At 38.4% G+C, this 17958-nt stretch overlaps 1 protein-coding gene and 2 long non-coding RNA genes across 4 annotated transcripts in view; 1 reads left to right on the top strand and 2 right to left on the bottom strand.

Annotated features, from left to right (window-relative positions):
* Positions 1-8931, bottom strand: part of LOC105284861 — a 92103-nt gene extending 83172 nt beyond the window's left edge. The window contains exon 1 of the long non-coding RNA XR_894940.3: positions 971-8931. This is a non-coding gene — a long non-coding RNA (uncharacterized LOC105284861). The remainder of the gene's footprint in view (positions 1-970) is intronic.
* The window catches only part of LOC105284864 (UPF0489 protein C5orf22 homolog), a 513796-nt gene that overhangs the window by 472321 nt on the left and 23517 nt on the right, over positions 1-17958 (top strand). The window lies entirely within an intron of this gene.
* LOC105284860 lies at positions 11246-14481 on the bottom strand. The gene is made up of 2 exons (XR_894938.2): positions 12373-14481; positions 11246-11742 (listed from the first exon to the last, which is right to left on the bottom strand). It is a non-coding gene; the product is annotated as an uncharacterized LOC105284860 (long non-coding RNA).

The following is a 17958-nucleotide window of genomic DNA, read 5'->3' as shown; positions in this document are numbered from 1 at the left end:
GCCTCGCGGATTCCTGTCATCGGAAACGTGTCAGTTTAACACGAAATCTCGATGAAGAAAGTTCGAAGTATTAATAATAATAAAATCGCGCTTTCCTACGAGCGGAAAGCAGAAATCCGCCTAATCAAAGCAATCGGAGAAAACGCGACTCGATTGGTGTTTTATTGGTGCAAAAGGACTCTTGGTGATCGAATGTGTTACATTGATGCTGAATTAATCAATTGGAAAGCAATGCCGAGAGAAAATTGAGATCAAAAGTAAAGTGAAGGTGATTTTTTGTGACAGATAAGAAACAAAAATTAGAAAAATTACAAAATGTTGGTTAATTATTTTTGTATGTGTTCAGTAAATCAGTAAAATTATTTATACATTAAAATTTAATCAAATACATAACAGTAATTAGTTTTATAACAAATTAATTTTCTCTGCACATATTTTTTATGAAAACTTCGTGCATTAAAACTTTTTAAAATAATACTTTTTGAGGCACCATTTAACTAAAATGTGTAAGTTTATCAAACAGGTCCCGCCGATCTAATTTCTTTACGACATTCTCGCTAAAACCTTCAAGTTCCAAATAAGATGTTCCGTTCCCGCCTAGAGTTGGGCCATAATGCGTTTACCAATCTCTTGATCTTATCTTTCGCTCCGCCCACAGAAAATCGTATTCATTAGTAGCGTAAAAATTTAACTTCTTCCTATTTGTTTTTCTAGATGTTACCAGTATTAATACATATTAAACTCGAATACAGCAAAACTAGCAATCATCATATTTCGATTTTTTATGTTTTTAACATGTAGAAAAAGAAAAGAAGAGCCCATACGCAAGAAGTTGCAACACATATTTGAGAATTCGCGAAAAATATTACATCAGAAACTTGTACATCAATCGAAAAAATGTTTAAGAATTAAAAAGTCAATTAAGAGTCTAAACATTTATACAAATTATATATAATACATGTAAACTTACATATATTATTGTCATCGCACGTTGCTTCTTCTTCTGCAGCAGAGAATGTCGAACTTCTCACGTGACGAGAAGCAGCGAGTGAAGAAAAACGTAATAATCGTTTTTCGCGAATCGATTTCTCACTTCCAAACGGATATAAATTAATTACACGCGCGCACTCAGCCCGTCAGGACGAGGAGAGAAAGGGAAATCGCTCCATGAACGTGTGTATGCGGCAGAAAGACGGAAAGCGAAAGTGAAAATGAATGAAAGCAGGGTGAGAGAAGAGGAGAGACGAGTAGGATGGTGATTAAGAACGGTGGTGAGGGTTGCGCGCACGAGAGGGGATGGCGGTGACGTAATTAAGTTGAAACGGAGGCTCGCCACCGCGAGAGGAAACAATCAGCTGTTAGCTGTCTACGGAGACGCTTCGTGATCTACCGCGATGGAGAGAAAAATAGTTTTTGCGTCGTAATAAATATGAGTTTTTACTTTTTTCATGAATATTATGTCGTGACAACGAACCTTAAGTGCAAAAGTGTCAAAAATGTTAAAAGTTTGTTCATTTGACATCGCGTTATTTTGTCGCTAATTCTTTCATCTGCGAAAAGACGTTGTTACGTTTACGTATTACGATTGTGTCGGTTAGATCTACGCAATTTCCTGTGAAATTATTGTTACGCGAGACACAAGACTTTCATGATATAACTGTAGCTTTTTTCTATTCTAATGATCTGTCACTTCTAGATGGAGCGTATCTGCAAATATTTCATATAAATCCACACAGTTCGAGGCATTTAAATATAATATTTAATATATTATACAATATTTGATTTTTGTCTTGAATGAAATCGCAGATGCAAATTTAGTTGGCAACTTTGAAAACTAGAAAATTATTTTTACAAAGAGTACATAATACAAGCCATAAAGTCCAATTGATCAAACAAAATATCCAACAGAATTTTGTGCGCGTCTTATAAAAACATCCTTTTTTATCGTTTTGAAAGCAGCCACGTGTTTAACGTTAATGAAATAATTCACTCGTGAAAGAGACACTTCACTGCGAGTCTGTGCTGATCAGAGCTTCGTTTTGATATCAATAATATGCGCGATAGAATTTTTATTGCGTTTTGGACGAGAACATTTGAAGGACGTGTGGTGTTTCGCGCGTTCACTCGATCTCGCCGATCTCGTTTGTTGCCTTTGATCTTAAGACGAAGAGGAAGGAAGGACTACGTGCGAAGATGAGTGCGCAGGAAGGACTGGGAATCAGGACCGAATCCTGCCATCTCCAAGGACCGTCCGACGGGAACTGTACCGTCGAACGTCGCGACGCCGGCGTCTGCGTCCCAACTCTGCCTATATATACATATTCGCGCAGCTAGATATATACAACTTGTATAATACAATGCGACCTCACGCATGCGAATACATTCGCACAATTACGTCGCGTAACTCAGTGTATAAGCGATTTTCCGAAAACAATTGTTAGTTTCTTCATTTACATTATCTGTGATTGATTCTTCGCGTTAAATCAACTACATTTATCTCATCTCGTTTTAGTGAAAATTCAAGAGAGAAATAATAATTCTGTCATGAAGTCTTGTAAAAATCATTCTTTTGTACAGTAAATATATTATGTTCACGCGTTAAGCATTTGATTTATGTTTGGAGCATTATTTATGCGATGAGAAATTTTTAAATTTTAACAGTATGTTTCATTCAATTGTTTATATAATATACGTCATATTGTAAACAGTAAAAAATTATTCGTTACAGTTACATATTTAATACAGATAAATATATAGTCATAAATATGCTATCTTTCTATTTATATTAACATGTGAGAAAATTACTAGTCTAGCTGGTTTACAACTGTAAAATTTTGTAATACGGAAAGAATATCATTTATATATCTTTCAATAAAAAATGTTTTAATTAAAAATATTATTTAAATGTACAATCGACAAAGACGAAACAATGCTCGTTAATTAACTTTTAAAATAGTACCGAAAACCGAATCGATTCGTTACTTTTTTCCAGTCAATACTTTTCCCCTCGGCGCAGAGCACACCCCCTAAACAAGCGCCGCGACGTCGCCATACGCAGGCGTCAACATGGCTTCTCGACGACTCCATCCAGTTGAGCTGGCTCTCCTTCGTTTAACTGGCATCAGTAATTAATAATATACGCTGTTAACTATCTCCGTGTAAAGCAAGAAACCCCGTAGAGGAATGTAGTAACGATATCTGTGAAAGCCGAAAGTGTTAACGCGTGTAGGACTCGTTCAACGTCTCTTGTGAAGTGCTCGATAATGATACCGAAGATATTCAGACAACATTTTGATCAAAAGTGTTATAGCGCGAACAGTTTCGTGATAGCAGGACCGTTTATGTCTAGCTATGGAATAATTATAATAAATATTAATTATATGTTATAGATTCACGTCAGTCATGCATACACAGTGGATGTAATAATAATATATCTTTTTTACGATGCTGCATGAATAAAACATATAATACTAATACTAATTATAATAAATACTAATTATAATTCTGTTACTAATAATAATTCTGTAACTGATGCATGAATAAGTAATGATTTAAACATTAAAAATATGATAAAACCGAAAATCTGCTAAAAAAATTCGAAAGTACAGATACGAATGCAACAATTGGAACTGCAGCAATTTGTCGTGTTTGTTGCAGCAATACTCCAAATTTTATTGTGATATTTTGTGAACAGTGTATCTCTTTCACGAATGAAAATATACGCAGCAAGAGTGCATAAGTAGATATATTTTTCACATAAACGGTTATTTAACATATTTATCTTTACGTAAATTCTCTAGCCTGTCTATTATTAAGCTATCGAGCTTAAAAATCCTCGAAAAAAATCCAGAAAACCTGCCTTATAACAGAATTAAAAGTAGATTTTATAAACTGCCATATGATCGTCGTTGTCAACACGAGAGAAACGTGATCAATCACATCACTAGTAACTGTTCGGTACACTCTGGAACCAACGATTTCGCACCGAGACACGATTAAGGTGAAACGATACGTGGTCCGTCGCGTGGCGCATTTCGGCAGGCACATCGAATGATTCTGAAGAATTCTGGGGTCTTTCTTCGCGGTAGCAAAAACCAGCACAAAAAAAAGCAGAAAGCAAAAAAGAGGAGAACTATGTCGGCCGTCGTGCGCGGTGTACTTTATTAAAGCGGAGAGACGATTCGAGCTAACCCCGGCGACGAAACTGAGTCACGTCGTGGAGCCGGTTGACCGTGTATGCAAATCACTCGCGTGGGGTGTTTTTCCCCTCTCACTCGCTCGGCCACGTCGCCGGTGTGTTCTCCCTTTCTCTCTACGACTCTTCATTTGCCGTCCCTGCAATGTCCCGTAACGAAAGCCCAGTTGGTAGGGGAAGCTCATTATATTCTTTTTCGGCCGCGATAGGGGCACTGGGACTCCCGGACTCCCGTTGGCGGCCATCATGAATCGCACTGCCCGGCCCTGCGATTGTTTATAAGGGTGCACTTTTCACCGATGGGCGGTTCGGTTCGGTGACCCCCGAAGCTCACGGCACTGAGGGTGTATGCGCGAGATACCGGGATGCGTAATTCTCCCGACGTGAAACGCTGATCAGGCGCGCGTCAATTATCAGCGGCATGTAATGGTTTGATTTCCTCTCTCCGACCTCCCTCGCGCAGCATCCTAATCCGATAATAGCGAACGATTTTAACAAACGTGCGATTAACTCGTTGGTGGACTAACAAACGGAATGGCGTGAGCATCATGTCACCGATTAAGAGTTTGCAAACTAACAAAAAATTCGACAAACACATCTCTAATGTTACGATTGACGAAGAAACGAATTAATTAAACGAGCCAATTTTGAAAAATTGTTATTGTGTCGTGTAATGCTTCGAAACATCGAACAATCGGTATGGTGCATATCACCATTTCGCTAGCTTCCAACGATGTCTTGCGAATCATTTCAGAGTGAATTCATAGTAATAATATGCCTATATACGCGGGCTCACATACGCAAGAGAGATCGTTCGATAAATCAAATCACGGACTTATTGTGTGCGCGCAATCCTCAGGTAGGTATGGATTGCCGAAAGCTTGTAAAAGAGGCGCGAGAAGAGTGACGGAGAGGGTGAGAGAGCCGTGAGAATGAAAGACACGCGGAAGGATATTCAAATTTCCAACCCTCGTTAGCTCGGAAATTTTCAATGTGTGATAATTTATCATCGGGCCCCGCTGAGGTGAGCGACCGTACAATGCAGACTACCTGCGTGCATAATTTATGCGGACGAGTTTTAAGAAAGGAAGCGGGGCCCAAGGCCGAAAAGGGTTGAAGAGGTTTTCGGCAGGAGCGTGATACCAATTTCGCTCACCATCTACTTCTGTAATAAACTACATGCTGATTTCTGTTTATATATGTATATATTACGGTTAAGTCAAATTGTTTTCAAGTCGTATAAAACAAATTCGATAAAATATATATGTGGTTTTGTTATTAAATTGCTATGAATTGCAGATTCAAATCCAAGTCCTTTTTCATAAAAATGAATGGAATAGTTTTTAATAACACAACGCTTTTTTACATAGTAAAAATTTCGAGTTAATGTTTGTGATAAAATAATCAATGCATTTGCTCTACGGTTCATCTTCGCTTTTAAAATCGCCACATTATTCGAATAAAATAATAATAGAGAAAAATAAAAGAGATATTAACAAGGACCAATTTCTTACGGCACTGATTTAATTTGATCGACCCTCTTTTCAGCAAAACACATATGCATATGCCTTGGAACACGTCATCGGCATGTACCTGCCGATCGCGGAAGGAGCCTTTAACCCCTTTTTCTCCTGAAGGAGAGGAGGAGACCTTTTTTCGTACTGACAGGACAAAAAAAATAGGAAACCCTTCGACTCGGATGCGAGCAGTCTTACTCTCCCCCTCTTCTCGTCCCATCCTGCTCTTTCACGGTGAAAAGGCGTCCGACGAGGGTCGATTCAATGCTCTTCTAATTATATGCAAAGACGTACGACTACCCATGTACCATCACTACATGGCCAGCTTAAGAACTCGCTTATGTAACGCGCGACGAAAACCTGGTCCCTCGGGATAGTCGGGATTTCTTAAAAAGACGAATTTAGCGTTTTTTGATTTTGTTAATCGAAATCGTTAAACGGTCTGACTTGACTTTCTCATCATGAGTTTTTTAGCTGTATGGTTAAATATAAGTGATATAATTATTCCAATTTGTGCGCGTGTATATGTGTATCCACACAATTCTATTAAATAGTAGATATTATCTTGCTCTATATAATAAAAGTTATATTTCTATGTTAATAAATTTGGAAGCGCCCATTAACTATTATCAATTACAGTGTGTTTCTCAAAGAATTTTCTTTGAAACTGATTGCCTTTTTATCAGTTCGTCGCATCTATGTACATCTACGTAGTACACGCTTTTATGCATGATCGAAGCACGCGGAAAGACATGTACGAAACAACATTTTGTTATATTGCTTGGATATACGCGAGAGCTCTCTTATATATATATACGTAGATAAAAGAGCGTACTATCGATGCTCGTATGAGTTATCGTCGGGCCCCAAATTGCTTGCCAACCCGGTGATGCACAGCCTGGGGCCGAAGATTTATTTCCTTGGGGGTGAGACATTGGGTACGAGCTCTGATTCTCTCGAACCGAGAATGAGGTGCGCCGCGGTAAGACACATTTCTCGACGTGGAGAAGACTTTAGTTCCAGAAAATCTCGTCGTGATTCAGCGTTATCTTTTTCATTCCACGTAACACTTGTATTTCTTATTTTTTCGACAAAAATGAAATTAATCATTTCTATTAAAAATAATTATTTCTATTAAAAGTAATAAGATTATGGAGATCAAACACAAGAAGATATATATATATATATATATAGGTAACTCTGAGATAGATGGCCAGTCTTTTTGATTACCGAAATATAGGCATTTCAAATGAGAAAAACCGATTGTTTTAAATTACATAATATATATATTTCATGAATTCAATACGTAAGTAAAGTACTAAAAAAGTACGTAAAGTTGCCTTTCGATATAAAAGAAAGTCACGCGATCGGACGCTGCATCAATATGCGAACGGGGGAAGATCACGTTTGTTGATCCGATTTCCGGTAGCATTAACGCATCCGATAATCGTTGAAGCGTTCTTATCTGTCAAGCCTATATCGTACATATATATGCCGCGCCATATGCTAATAATTCACGCACCAACCGGCATAAAAAATAGCTGCCCGCGTCTAAGCTAACCATCGGAGATCCGCATTATACTCGAAAGGAAGAATAAAAGCGGGATTCCGCATTGTGGTACGACGTGATCGTGTTCACGAAATATCTAGGAAGGATCGAGAGGGACGCAAAACAGAAAGAGAGATAGAGAAGGGGGGGGGGGCAGAAGAGACGAAGAGGTGCGTCAGGTAGGAGGCTTTAAATGTTGCAGGAACGAGACCGAGGTCGGACAGGATTGCCGCGCTTGGTAGGCCGCGCGGATATAACCAGCCCTGTACCTGCGATTCCGCTGTCCGATCGGATCTGCGGACGCCTCGTTTCATCGGATCCTCGATGCGGAAAAGTAAACTTATCCGCATGCGAGTAGTCCCTCCGAGAGCACCTCCTCGTCAGCCGCGTGTGTTATCTACCCCTACTCTCCTTTCAACCCCCTTTTCCTCCCTTTCTCTTGGTCTTTCTGTCTCTCTCTCTCTCTCTTGCCTGATTATCAGGCGCGTTTCTGGCTGGGGTGGGAATAATTTCGTTACTTCCGCAAACTTTCATCGCTTCATTTTTAATACGATCCTCACGCGGTATAATCTCGAAGTGCGTGACGTTTGCAATTGTGTAATCGTAGGAATAATTTCTCTATCGAAACTTGAAGGAAAAACGTTTTAATTTAATGAGATTTAATTTTGGAATAATTTGGGATAATAATTGCTCTATTCATTTATTGGATAATCCGAAGATGTTTCTATCTACAAAACTTGCTTACAATTCACAAAGTTACAAGACTATCTCGAATTGAAATGCGTGATTGCGAATATGTAAGAAAAGAATCTTTACAATAAACTGTAACGTAATATGAGAAGCATATGAATTTTGGCACACATTCATGGTTTTCATAGTGGCGTATGCAAGAGGGAAAAAATCCAATTTTCGACGAAACGAGTGGCGAACGAACAGGGTCAGTGGAGTAGGAATGGCCACTGGCTTTGAGCACGGAGTTTGTCGATTGATCGACGCTGGCTCCAAACCCATCAATTGGTCGAATTCATCCCCCTTTGATGGACGGGGTGGATGCATTTCGGTTTCCTCCCCCTGCGTGCGAGGGTGCGCTTGTCATCAAACGGCCTGGCCATGCTTGAAATTTCGTATGGTACATCGGCGGAATATCGATATTTCCCTGCTGGCAACCCTAGATTTCTCAAGGACAATATCAAAGGACATTACTGGGCCCGATTGCGCGTGTGGTGATGAAGGAACGCACGCGCATGTACACGTATTATCGAAAATTGCAAATTCCGAGTTTTGTTAAGATAAAAAAAAGGGACATCGAGTTATATTCTTTGGTAATATTTGACAAATTCTGATTTAACATTGTTGATGTACAAATAAATATGTTTTCTAAAGTAAAATGTAGGTGCAATATTAATTATATGCATATATTTTATACAATTATTACATAGATGTACACACATGCGCAAGTATGTGTCTGTATATTTTATATGTATGCATTAAATTTCTTTGAGAAAATAAAATTAACATTCAAACTAATGTAATGATGTTTCCCAGAATTGATGAAAAATTAATTAAAACGACAAAATTATGCAAAGATTATTAAGTCAGAAAATAACATAATAATAAAAGAAAATAATAAAAGAAACTTATATATTTTCTGATTATATTGGATTATTATTATTATTATTTATGAAAATTATCGATAGGACAATATTCAAGTCATTTAAAAAAATTTTAACATTTCTACAAAATTACATTCTTTGTAATTAAATTATGATATTAACAAATACCTTACTGTAGCAGTAGTGACGTGAAACATTATAAATGACACGTGCAATACACAGCCAATAATTCAGCAAAGTCCCTCTGGTACGGTTTACTCTTGAGCTCGGCTCAAGATTTTGGCCATTATCAATAAATTCCAAAAATTCTGAACTGTAACTGACGTCGGTACACCGTGAGAGGTGCACGAGAAAATTATTTTCGTCGGGTGAAACCGAGTTTAGACCACGTCAGATTGTCGTTCACGAACGTAAGTCAAGTTGGTGTAATTTCATAGCGTGGCAGCGCTATCGGAGAAATAAGCGTTTGGCGCCGCGTGCAGTTGATTGTGACGTATGATACTCGTACATTATGCACCTCGCGCTTCGTCTCGGTTTCGAGTTTCGACATTTTTCTCTGTGCTTTATTACACGGTCGAGATATTTCCACTGCGATATGTCGGTTCCGAATGCTCGCGGGACCGCCCGCGTATGTGTACGGCTTCCGTGCGTGTACGCAGCTCGAAAACATGTCAACGGTCAAAGAAACGAGTATTAAAAAAGAAGGGATTGTAATATATTAATTTGCTTATTTAATATTATACGTGAGCTGTAATATATGTAATAATATATGTATAAGTAATAAATTTAAAATGATGTTAGACACATAACAGAATATAATATAATGTAAATTTGTTATTTCGTTATTGAAAAGCATCAAAATACAATGTTATGGAATAATGGTAACATTATTGTAAATTTACACGAGATGTTTAAACTTTGCATCAAATAACAAAGGTTCATGTAATGTTAAGTATAAAAATAATTTTTGCAATAAAAGCGTTGTTGCAGCACATTTTGTATTTAAAATCTATTGTTTTTGCATTTATTAGTTTTTTATATTATAACTAATATTGTAAGTAAAACAAATAAAAATTCTTGATAGCTACTCGTGTGATATAAAATAAACGAGAACGCAAACTGTAAAAAAAAACAAACAAAAGTAACGGAAATATCGCAGAAAAAAAGTAACAATGAAATTCGATTAAACTTTGCATTTTTAAAAAGTGGAATTTCAACAAGGGTAAACTTTGTAAAAATAAAAAACGGCGATGGCAGAACAATCTGGTGATGAAATCATAAAGAATTGAGAACTATGAGAGTCGATAAAGCAGTCCACCCTTTTCAACCCCTGAACGCATCGATGGGGTAGAATTCTTTCTAAGGGTAACTTTTTTCGGAGACAGCGACATGCTCGGACGAGATTGGTACTGTTATGTGAAACCCAACATTCTTTTTTTTCTGTGACGACATCGTTACTAAACTTACATAATTTTAATTATTTATGCAGAATAATAAGTTATAGTTTGTATATCGAATATGTTGTGTTCCAAAAATATATATAAAATGTGTATCCTTGTAAAATCTTTTTTAATTTATTCAAGATATTATTATATTATTATATGATGATTTATAAAGTTTATAGTATAATTTATATTATAATAACTAATTTTTACGTATCAAAATAAATCGAAATATGTCAAATAAATTAACATACAGTTTCTTCTTTTTTCTTTCTAAGCAAACATCGCGCTGTTATTCGTTCTGCTCGACGTAACAGCTCACGATCATCTCATCCTGTCCACGTATAATTTAGCAAACCCTGTCAGCGATACTCTGAAATATGAGCAGTTTTTCGTCGGCGATATTATTCCAAGGCATCATTACTAAGCGTCATTAGGGAAAGATCGAGATAGCGCCGCGATCATCACGAGAGTAGCTTCCGCCGTTGCGGCCCCGGCAAGAAAACATATCAGGCTCTGGCAAGCAAAAACCCGAGGACAAGAGGCGTAATAGCATCCGCTTTTTATTAGAACCCTTCATTATAGCGAAACACCTTTCGTCTATCCGGAGTAGGACTACTGCTATCTCATCGCTGGGGAATAGGATTCAGAAGGTCGACGAATTCTTCCCAATTCTTTCCAATGGCAGGACATTGCAGTTTCGCAGATCCATTCATTTGGATCTCCTTAATGATGGACTCGTTATGGTGCAACAACAATCGCTCGATGTTTGCTCCATTAGTGTACGTTTTTCAAGATTCTATAATGTTAGTAAATTGCTAAAAAGCAGAGTGCATAATACGTATTATTTAAAAATAAATAATTAAATTTATTTGAAAATAAATAATAAAAATAAATAATTCGCATTGCATGATAATATTCGAACGGTGTTAAATTGCGTACATATTTTTTTATTAGTACAAGTATTTATAATAATAATTAGACAGTAACGTATTATAGCAACGTCTCGCGTTTAAGACTATCTCCCTATCTAGAAATCCTTCTTTTCCTTTTCTCGTTGAGATGGCTCGACGAAACCGCGATGTCTAACCAGCAAGATAATGAGACGTTTCGATCCGCGGTTGCGGCCGTGGCATCGGGATATCGCGATTGGTGGGTGGGATTTATAATTGATGAGGGCCGTAGATACGACGCTGAGGTGTCGTTATCCATGCTGACAAGATAATACTCGCGAAAGCCAAGGGTCCTCTTCTCCTCTCCTGGCAAGTCTCTCTCCATTTACCTTACCCTTCTCTTCGTCTCTCTCGTTCTTCGATAGCACTCCTGTTTTCCTCAACTTGAGGGTGACCTCTCTTCCTTTCGTTTCTTCTCTCTCTCTCTCTTCTTCTTCTTCTTCTTGCCCGACAGCTCTTGAAGAAGAGACCGTCTAGTAAGATATAACGATTATACGCTTCTGATAAAAGTGCGCAGATGCAGCATACGATGATGGTGATTGTTGCTGCGTGATAGAGATTTATAGGGTTTAATGAAGAAGTAAGATGGTCATTGATTCGAGCTTCCTTTGGAACGCTAGTGCATTACTATGAATATTTAAGATAGTATATTTAATTCCGGTAATACGGACCAACAGTCGTAAGGAGATAGAGCGTGCTAAGTTTAAATTGAAAAGTCATGTACCCTTTTGCGCGCTTCATAATAATTATCGAGATAGTAACGTTCCTGAATAAAACATCTGGGCCTATTCGGACCCAGAAGTAAATATTTGACTTAAGTGTGCGACTCTTGACGACGTGCATAATTTATTTTTGCAGATTTTTTATTAAGACCCAGTAATTATGTATTATCGTTAGATCGAGTGAATAAGATTTTGCATTATACAAGAATACGTAAGAGTACATGTAAATGCAAGTACATGGACATAGAATTGTGCCATAAATTTAAGATTAAATTTATTTCGTACTCTGAATCAGTAACCACATCGGCCTTATGATTGGCTTCTTTATTTCAAGAACGAGAAGGGAATCTAGAAGATTGCCGCCATTTCCCGGCGGAGTACCTTTGATAAGGAAGCTTCGAAGATTTATGTCCTCAATGGCTCCTCCTCTTCCTCCATCCTCGATTTCTTATTCTCTTTCGCTCGCGTATATCCATGTCCTTCCGCTCCGCCTTTTGTTCATCTCGACGAATACTTTTGTGCGTATCGCGCGCAAGATATTGCTGCACGCTTACGCAGTAGAATTATAACAAGAGAATTATGCTAAAGCAGTGTCACACGTTCTAAGAGAAACAGTTATTTGATTATGTAGTGTTGTTATCTCGCTTTCTTATTATCTCTGCTTGTCTGAAAAAAGTCGCCAAGATAAAGATAGTGTATAATATAAGATTTCCACAATTATGATGTTTTTCTACTAAACGTCAAATCTCCTGCAAACACAACTAAAGCTGACCACAGACTGAATGATAACAGCTGTGTGGCTAGCAGCGAAATTAGAACGATAAGTCTTTTCTCTAGTGTGACCATTCCGAAATTATTAGATTAAATGTCGTATCAGTATTTCTTGTAAAAAACTACCCAAGACATCGGCTAAAACATTGTGCTTCCTAAACACATCATCATGTGATTCTGCCCGTTTATACCTCCGAGTCTCCTCTTAACTCGCGCAACCTTCGAGGGTATATTTTCTTATCGTTTTCTCATTTCCCGCATTGGGTCACGGCTTGGAAAGTCGCGAGGTGAAAGCGGGTTCGCAGAGAGCGAACGGAAGCGAGGAGAAAAGATCGGCTGCAGGAAGAGCGAGAGAGAAGGAAGAGCTCCGACGAGGGTGGCGAGTCTCTCAGGGTGCCGGGGGAACGTGGAAAAGGAACGAGCTCGTTATCTCGTTGGTGGTAGATAGAGACTCACCTTTTTTCGCACCGTCGACCTACCAGCCCGCCTGCCTCCCCTTTTGCGCGAGTTCGCGCTTGTTCGATAAGGAATTTGATTTAAAAATTCCGACGACTCGCCATTTTATGTAAATACACGTAGACGGTTCGACGGGCAGGAAAAATCAGCGACGGAGGCGCCGTAATCCCCTCCAACTACGGCAGGGTTGTTTTTCCTTTTACGCGTAAAGGGGCGAGCGTGGGCGTGCGCAATGGCGCATGTTGAAATTACACTAGACATCATATTTACATATTTCCTATTTTACGAGTTTAGGATATTTGTTACTAGGTGGAACACTGTCCGAACGGGCATGTCAAAGAACACTTTTGGGATGGTGGGACGATCTCTGATTATCTGTTAATAAGTATACGTCTTTTTTTTAAATAAATGTGTGCGTGTGTGTGTGTACTTGCACAGATTTTAGGAAATATTATTTTAATTACTTTTTATTTATGTATTATTTGTTATAATCCTGAAATTAAACGTATATACGGTATTTCGGATGTATTTATATTATTATTTATTATAACTAATTTCTTTAATTTTAATATCTCATGAAATTTAGTATCATTTCATCGAATTTGGAGATGTATCTGGAAATTTAATCGATACCAAACACAAATGAAACGAAAGTTTGTAAAATTGCGCTCGGGGAACCAGGCTGCAAATTTTTATTTTAGTCGATTGAGCATTCGAAATAAAGATGAGATTCTTTCCGCGGGAAATTTACTCGACGGGGACACCCATGTTCTTTACGATGTTTCCATTACAGTGAACATTACGTGACACTGGCAAGCAGTAGGAAACAGGAGAGTGAAGAGAGAGAGAGAGAGAGAGAAGGCAAATAAGAGAAAGAAAGATGAGCTCGTCGTGCATGCAAATGCGAGTACACAGGTACGACGTGCCGAGCAATTAACTTAATGTCTTCGAGCCATTAGCTCGTCGGTGATGCGACGCTTCGTAAACACTGTCCGCTCGTCTTGATTGCGGTCCTATCGTGAGACAAGACAGAAGGGCGATCCATATTCGTGCGTGCCTTGATAAATCGAAAGTCGATACGGCCAATTATCGATCTCGTGTCGACGAGTCTTAGCATCGCTCAAAAGAACTGCTCGCGACAATGTCATTAAAAAGTTTGGATCACCACAAAGAAGCCATGTCTTTTAAATGACAAATTTTTGGCTCTATTCAGGAGTAATTTTCTGCTCCTTTGTTTTAGCTTGCTTGTCATAAACAAATTTGTTAAGATTTCTCAGAGTACCATTGCAAAATAAAAATTAAATTGTGCATCTAAGATGATAAAAGAATTAATTAACCAAAGACATAGCCCACATCTTGTACGTAGTTACATATTATTATCATATTGCGTTTCTTTACTTTTTATTTCTCCATTTTCAATTTATTTCCCCATTTTCAGAAGTAATTCACAAATAACATTATCATTAAATGCGCGATTCGCTCTAAAAGGCAGTCATACACAAATGTACATCGCCCTCGAAGGATTATATCGTATGAGAGAACGACTACTTCTTACCCCTCTTCTCTTTTTCTTTGTCTTTTTGGCCTTCTCCCTTCTCTCTCTCTGTCTCGGTCTCGTTCATCGTAACGTGGTGATGCACTGGATAACTGGCTATCGTCGAACGCGATACACCGGGTGCACGGTGAGACACGTGGGTGCATCGCACATGTGCACCGTCCACACACGTACACGTACCATTATATCGGGATCACCTGCTGGTGCCTTGTCCACATGCTGCCCGCAGGCGGATCGCGCGACCGACACCGGGCCCGCTCCTGTCCGTCCGTTCCCGATGCCCGCTAGGACACTTTTTTCTGATCTGCTGATCTCGTGTTTCAGGATGGAAACTTGCGAGCGATACCTTCGCAAATTGTGACCGAGCAATAAGAACTTTGTGTTCGTGCACCTTCGGCCCCTTGCTTGTCTCTTTAGTCTGGTGTTTTGCCGAAAAGAACAACGAAAGGAAAGAAATCGTAATTTCGTAGAAATTTATATTGTCCCTCAGCATTTACTTTCCTTCTGGCAAAATGATCATTATCATTATAATTTTTATTCGCTACAAATACTAATCGATATAAAGACGTTGTTAATCGTATGAGAATGTATAACGCGTTAGGTATATATGATAATAATATTTTCGTTCAACCTAAGTCGTGAATTATTGAAATTTCAATATTGCAAAACGCTTTTTACAAATGCTTTTTCTAACGCCAGCGGAATGATGTTTTCTTATATTTTCTTATAGCAACGTATAGATTCGTTCCGTGAAAGATATTCATTATAAATGCAGGCAGTCGTGCGTCGAAATCTGTTAACTCGCATTCATGTTATTCTCAGGAATTTTTATATTTATTCATTTTTGACGTGTAGTAATTTATTATATAGTGCAATATGCAATTGAATTATTAACGTTGCTTTTTTATTCTCTCTGAAAAGATGCTGGAGTGCGCGAAGGATCGCTATCGCAAATTAATCCAACGTATACCTGGTCGGGAACCTGTTAAGTGCATCTGCGACCTTGACTCGCGTTTGCATCCCTATCTATCGACCGATCCTCCGGTCGACGAGAGATCGATCTCGATCGTTGGGAACGGAAGAAGGTATGGATACGGGAGACTGTTTTTTTTTTCTAATACCCAAACTGACTCTCTCAGGATCAATTAATCGTAAGAAAATCAGGCTTGGCTGAAGGATGTTCTCACGGTTGATCGACGTCGATGTCGGCAAGCGTGTGCGTGAATCTAATTCGCGGTAATTCGTACTTCAAGTCTCGCTAAGATCGACGGATCTGACGCGCACGTACACGCGCATATGGGCGACCCATCTTCCTCTGTGTTTGATCTTTTTGGTAGACGTCTTCCAGACGGTTTGCTCTGCAGCCGATCCTGAGACCGCTCTTCAGGATTCCGGCAGATTGCCTTGTTTATATGGTTCATATCACGCTACAAGATTCCGTTATTCTTCTCATCCATTGCTTTGCCGACCCTTTCTTTTGGCTGTCTTTGTCTGCCGCTTTTCTTTATGTATTATCCTAACGTAAGGACTTTGTCACCTCGTAATCGCATGATTGACTCCTTTGACCGGTGAACCAAACTCTATACGAACCGTGAAAATCTATCTTCTAGTGTAATTAATTTAATGCTCAAGATTTAGGGAGGAACAACTGAAAAAATGATAAGAGTAATGATATAATAATATAACTATCATTAGAATAGATATACTATATCCTATTAATATACAGGGTGTCTGACATAAGGCGAAAAACCTCTCGCCCACAGGTAGATCTTGTCAAACTGAATTAAAAAGTCCTGTACCATTTTGCAAACAACCATGTAAAATTTCGAGTAATTAAGTAAAGAAAGTTTGCTAATTCAGCGGACGCGATAGCAGCGAGTATCGGATTACAGCGTCAGGCGAGACGACGCGTGGACAATAATTTCTCAGCGTCTCATTCATGCGCTCGTGTTGCCGAGAAAGTGTTGTCCACGCGTCGTCTCGCCTGCTACTGTAATCCGATACTCGCTGCTATCGCGTCCGCTAAATTAGCAAGCTTTCTTTACTTAATTACTCGAAATTTTACATGGTTGTTTGCAAAATGGTACAGGACTTTTTAATTCAGTCCACGCTTTTGAAAACTAGATAGATATATTTTATAAATTCAAAAGAATATTTCATGAAAATCAAAACGAAACTCATAAATTTTATAAATATATGTAACATAATACACGTTCTTCTAGCAACAATATCGTATTATCTTTTTACTTAAAAATTAAGCGGAGAATTATGCAGATTGTATTTCAAAGTTTACTCTTCGCAATCATTAGAGAGATTTTCCATTGTCAAGCGTACATAAGACACAATAAAATTGAGAAAAAGGCAAATGATCGCCTCAATTTCGAATGCGAAGGCAAACGAGGTTGTAATCGACCTCAATTATTAGTACAGGAAGTCGTAAGGGAACAATCTTTAAGCACTTTCTTTCAAAAGATAAGATAATCGGCCGTTGATAACAAGTCAGCCTTTAAACCACAAGTCAGCCACGAGAGACAGCCTAATTAATGTCATTTCGACAAGAGCGGATTCACTCGTTCAAAAGTGGACAAAACTCGAGCCGGTTCCAATTATCGAAATGGGATATCGAATTAGTAGCAAGGTCCGTTACCTAATTGTCAGATTATTATCTGGTAACGGTGACCAATTAACGGACAGTTGATCGCGGGTTATCAAGCTAGATGCCGATGCAAATATATGAAGACGCCAATTAAATCAAAATTCTTGACGTCAATCTTTTGATATTTTTATTTAAGCAGAAAACAGTTGAACATGTCCATAATTATAAAGAACCTTCATAAAATTGAATTGTTATTATTCTCAAGTACAAAGAAGCAGGAATTCGTTCTCGACTCGTCTGGATTCGGCCGGACGCCTTTAATTGAGCCAATCAACCACGGATTATCCATATTAAGCTTCGTCTATCGTTTCGCTGCTTACGCTGATTCTGCTCGCGTAATTTCGCGACTGCCAGATAATTCGATCCCCGTCAGATTTAAGTGGAAAGAGAAAAAAGAGAAGTACAGAGAAATAAATTCAATCGATACTCTCGCCCCTGAATAATTATGTCCGCATTTTAAACAAAATTGTCAGAACTATTAACGAAACTTTAATTGTTTTTTAATGAAAATTATAAATGATCGAACATT

This window comes from Ooceraea biroi, chromosome 8 (genome assembly GCF_003672135.1).
Source record: "Ooceraea biroi isolate clonal line C1 chromosome 8, Obir_v5.4, whole genome shotgun sequence".
Lineage (NCBI taxonomy): Eukaryota > Metazoa > Arthropoda > Insecta > Hymenoptera > Formicidae > Ooceraea > Ooceraea biroi.
Note: the sequence above shows the minus strand (reverse complement) of the source record. Positions and strands in the feature narration are given on the sequence as shown.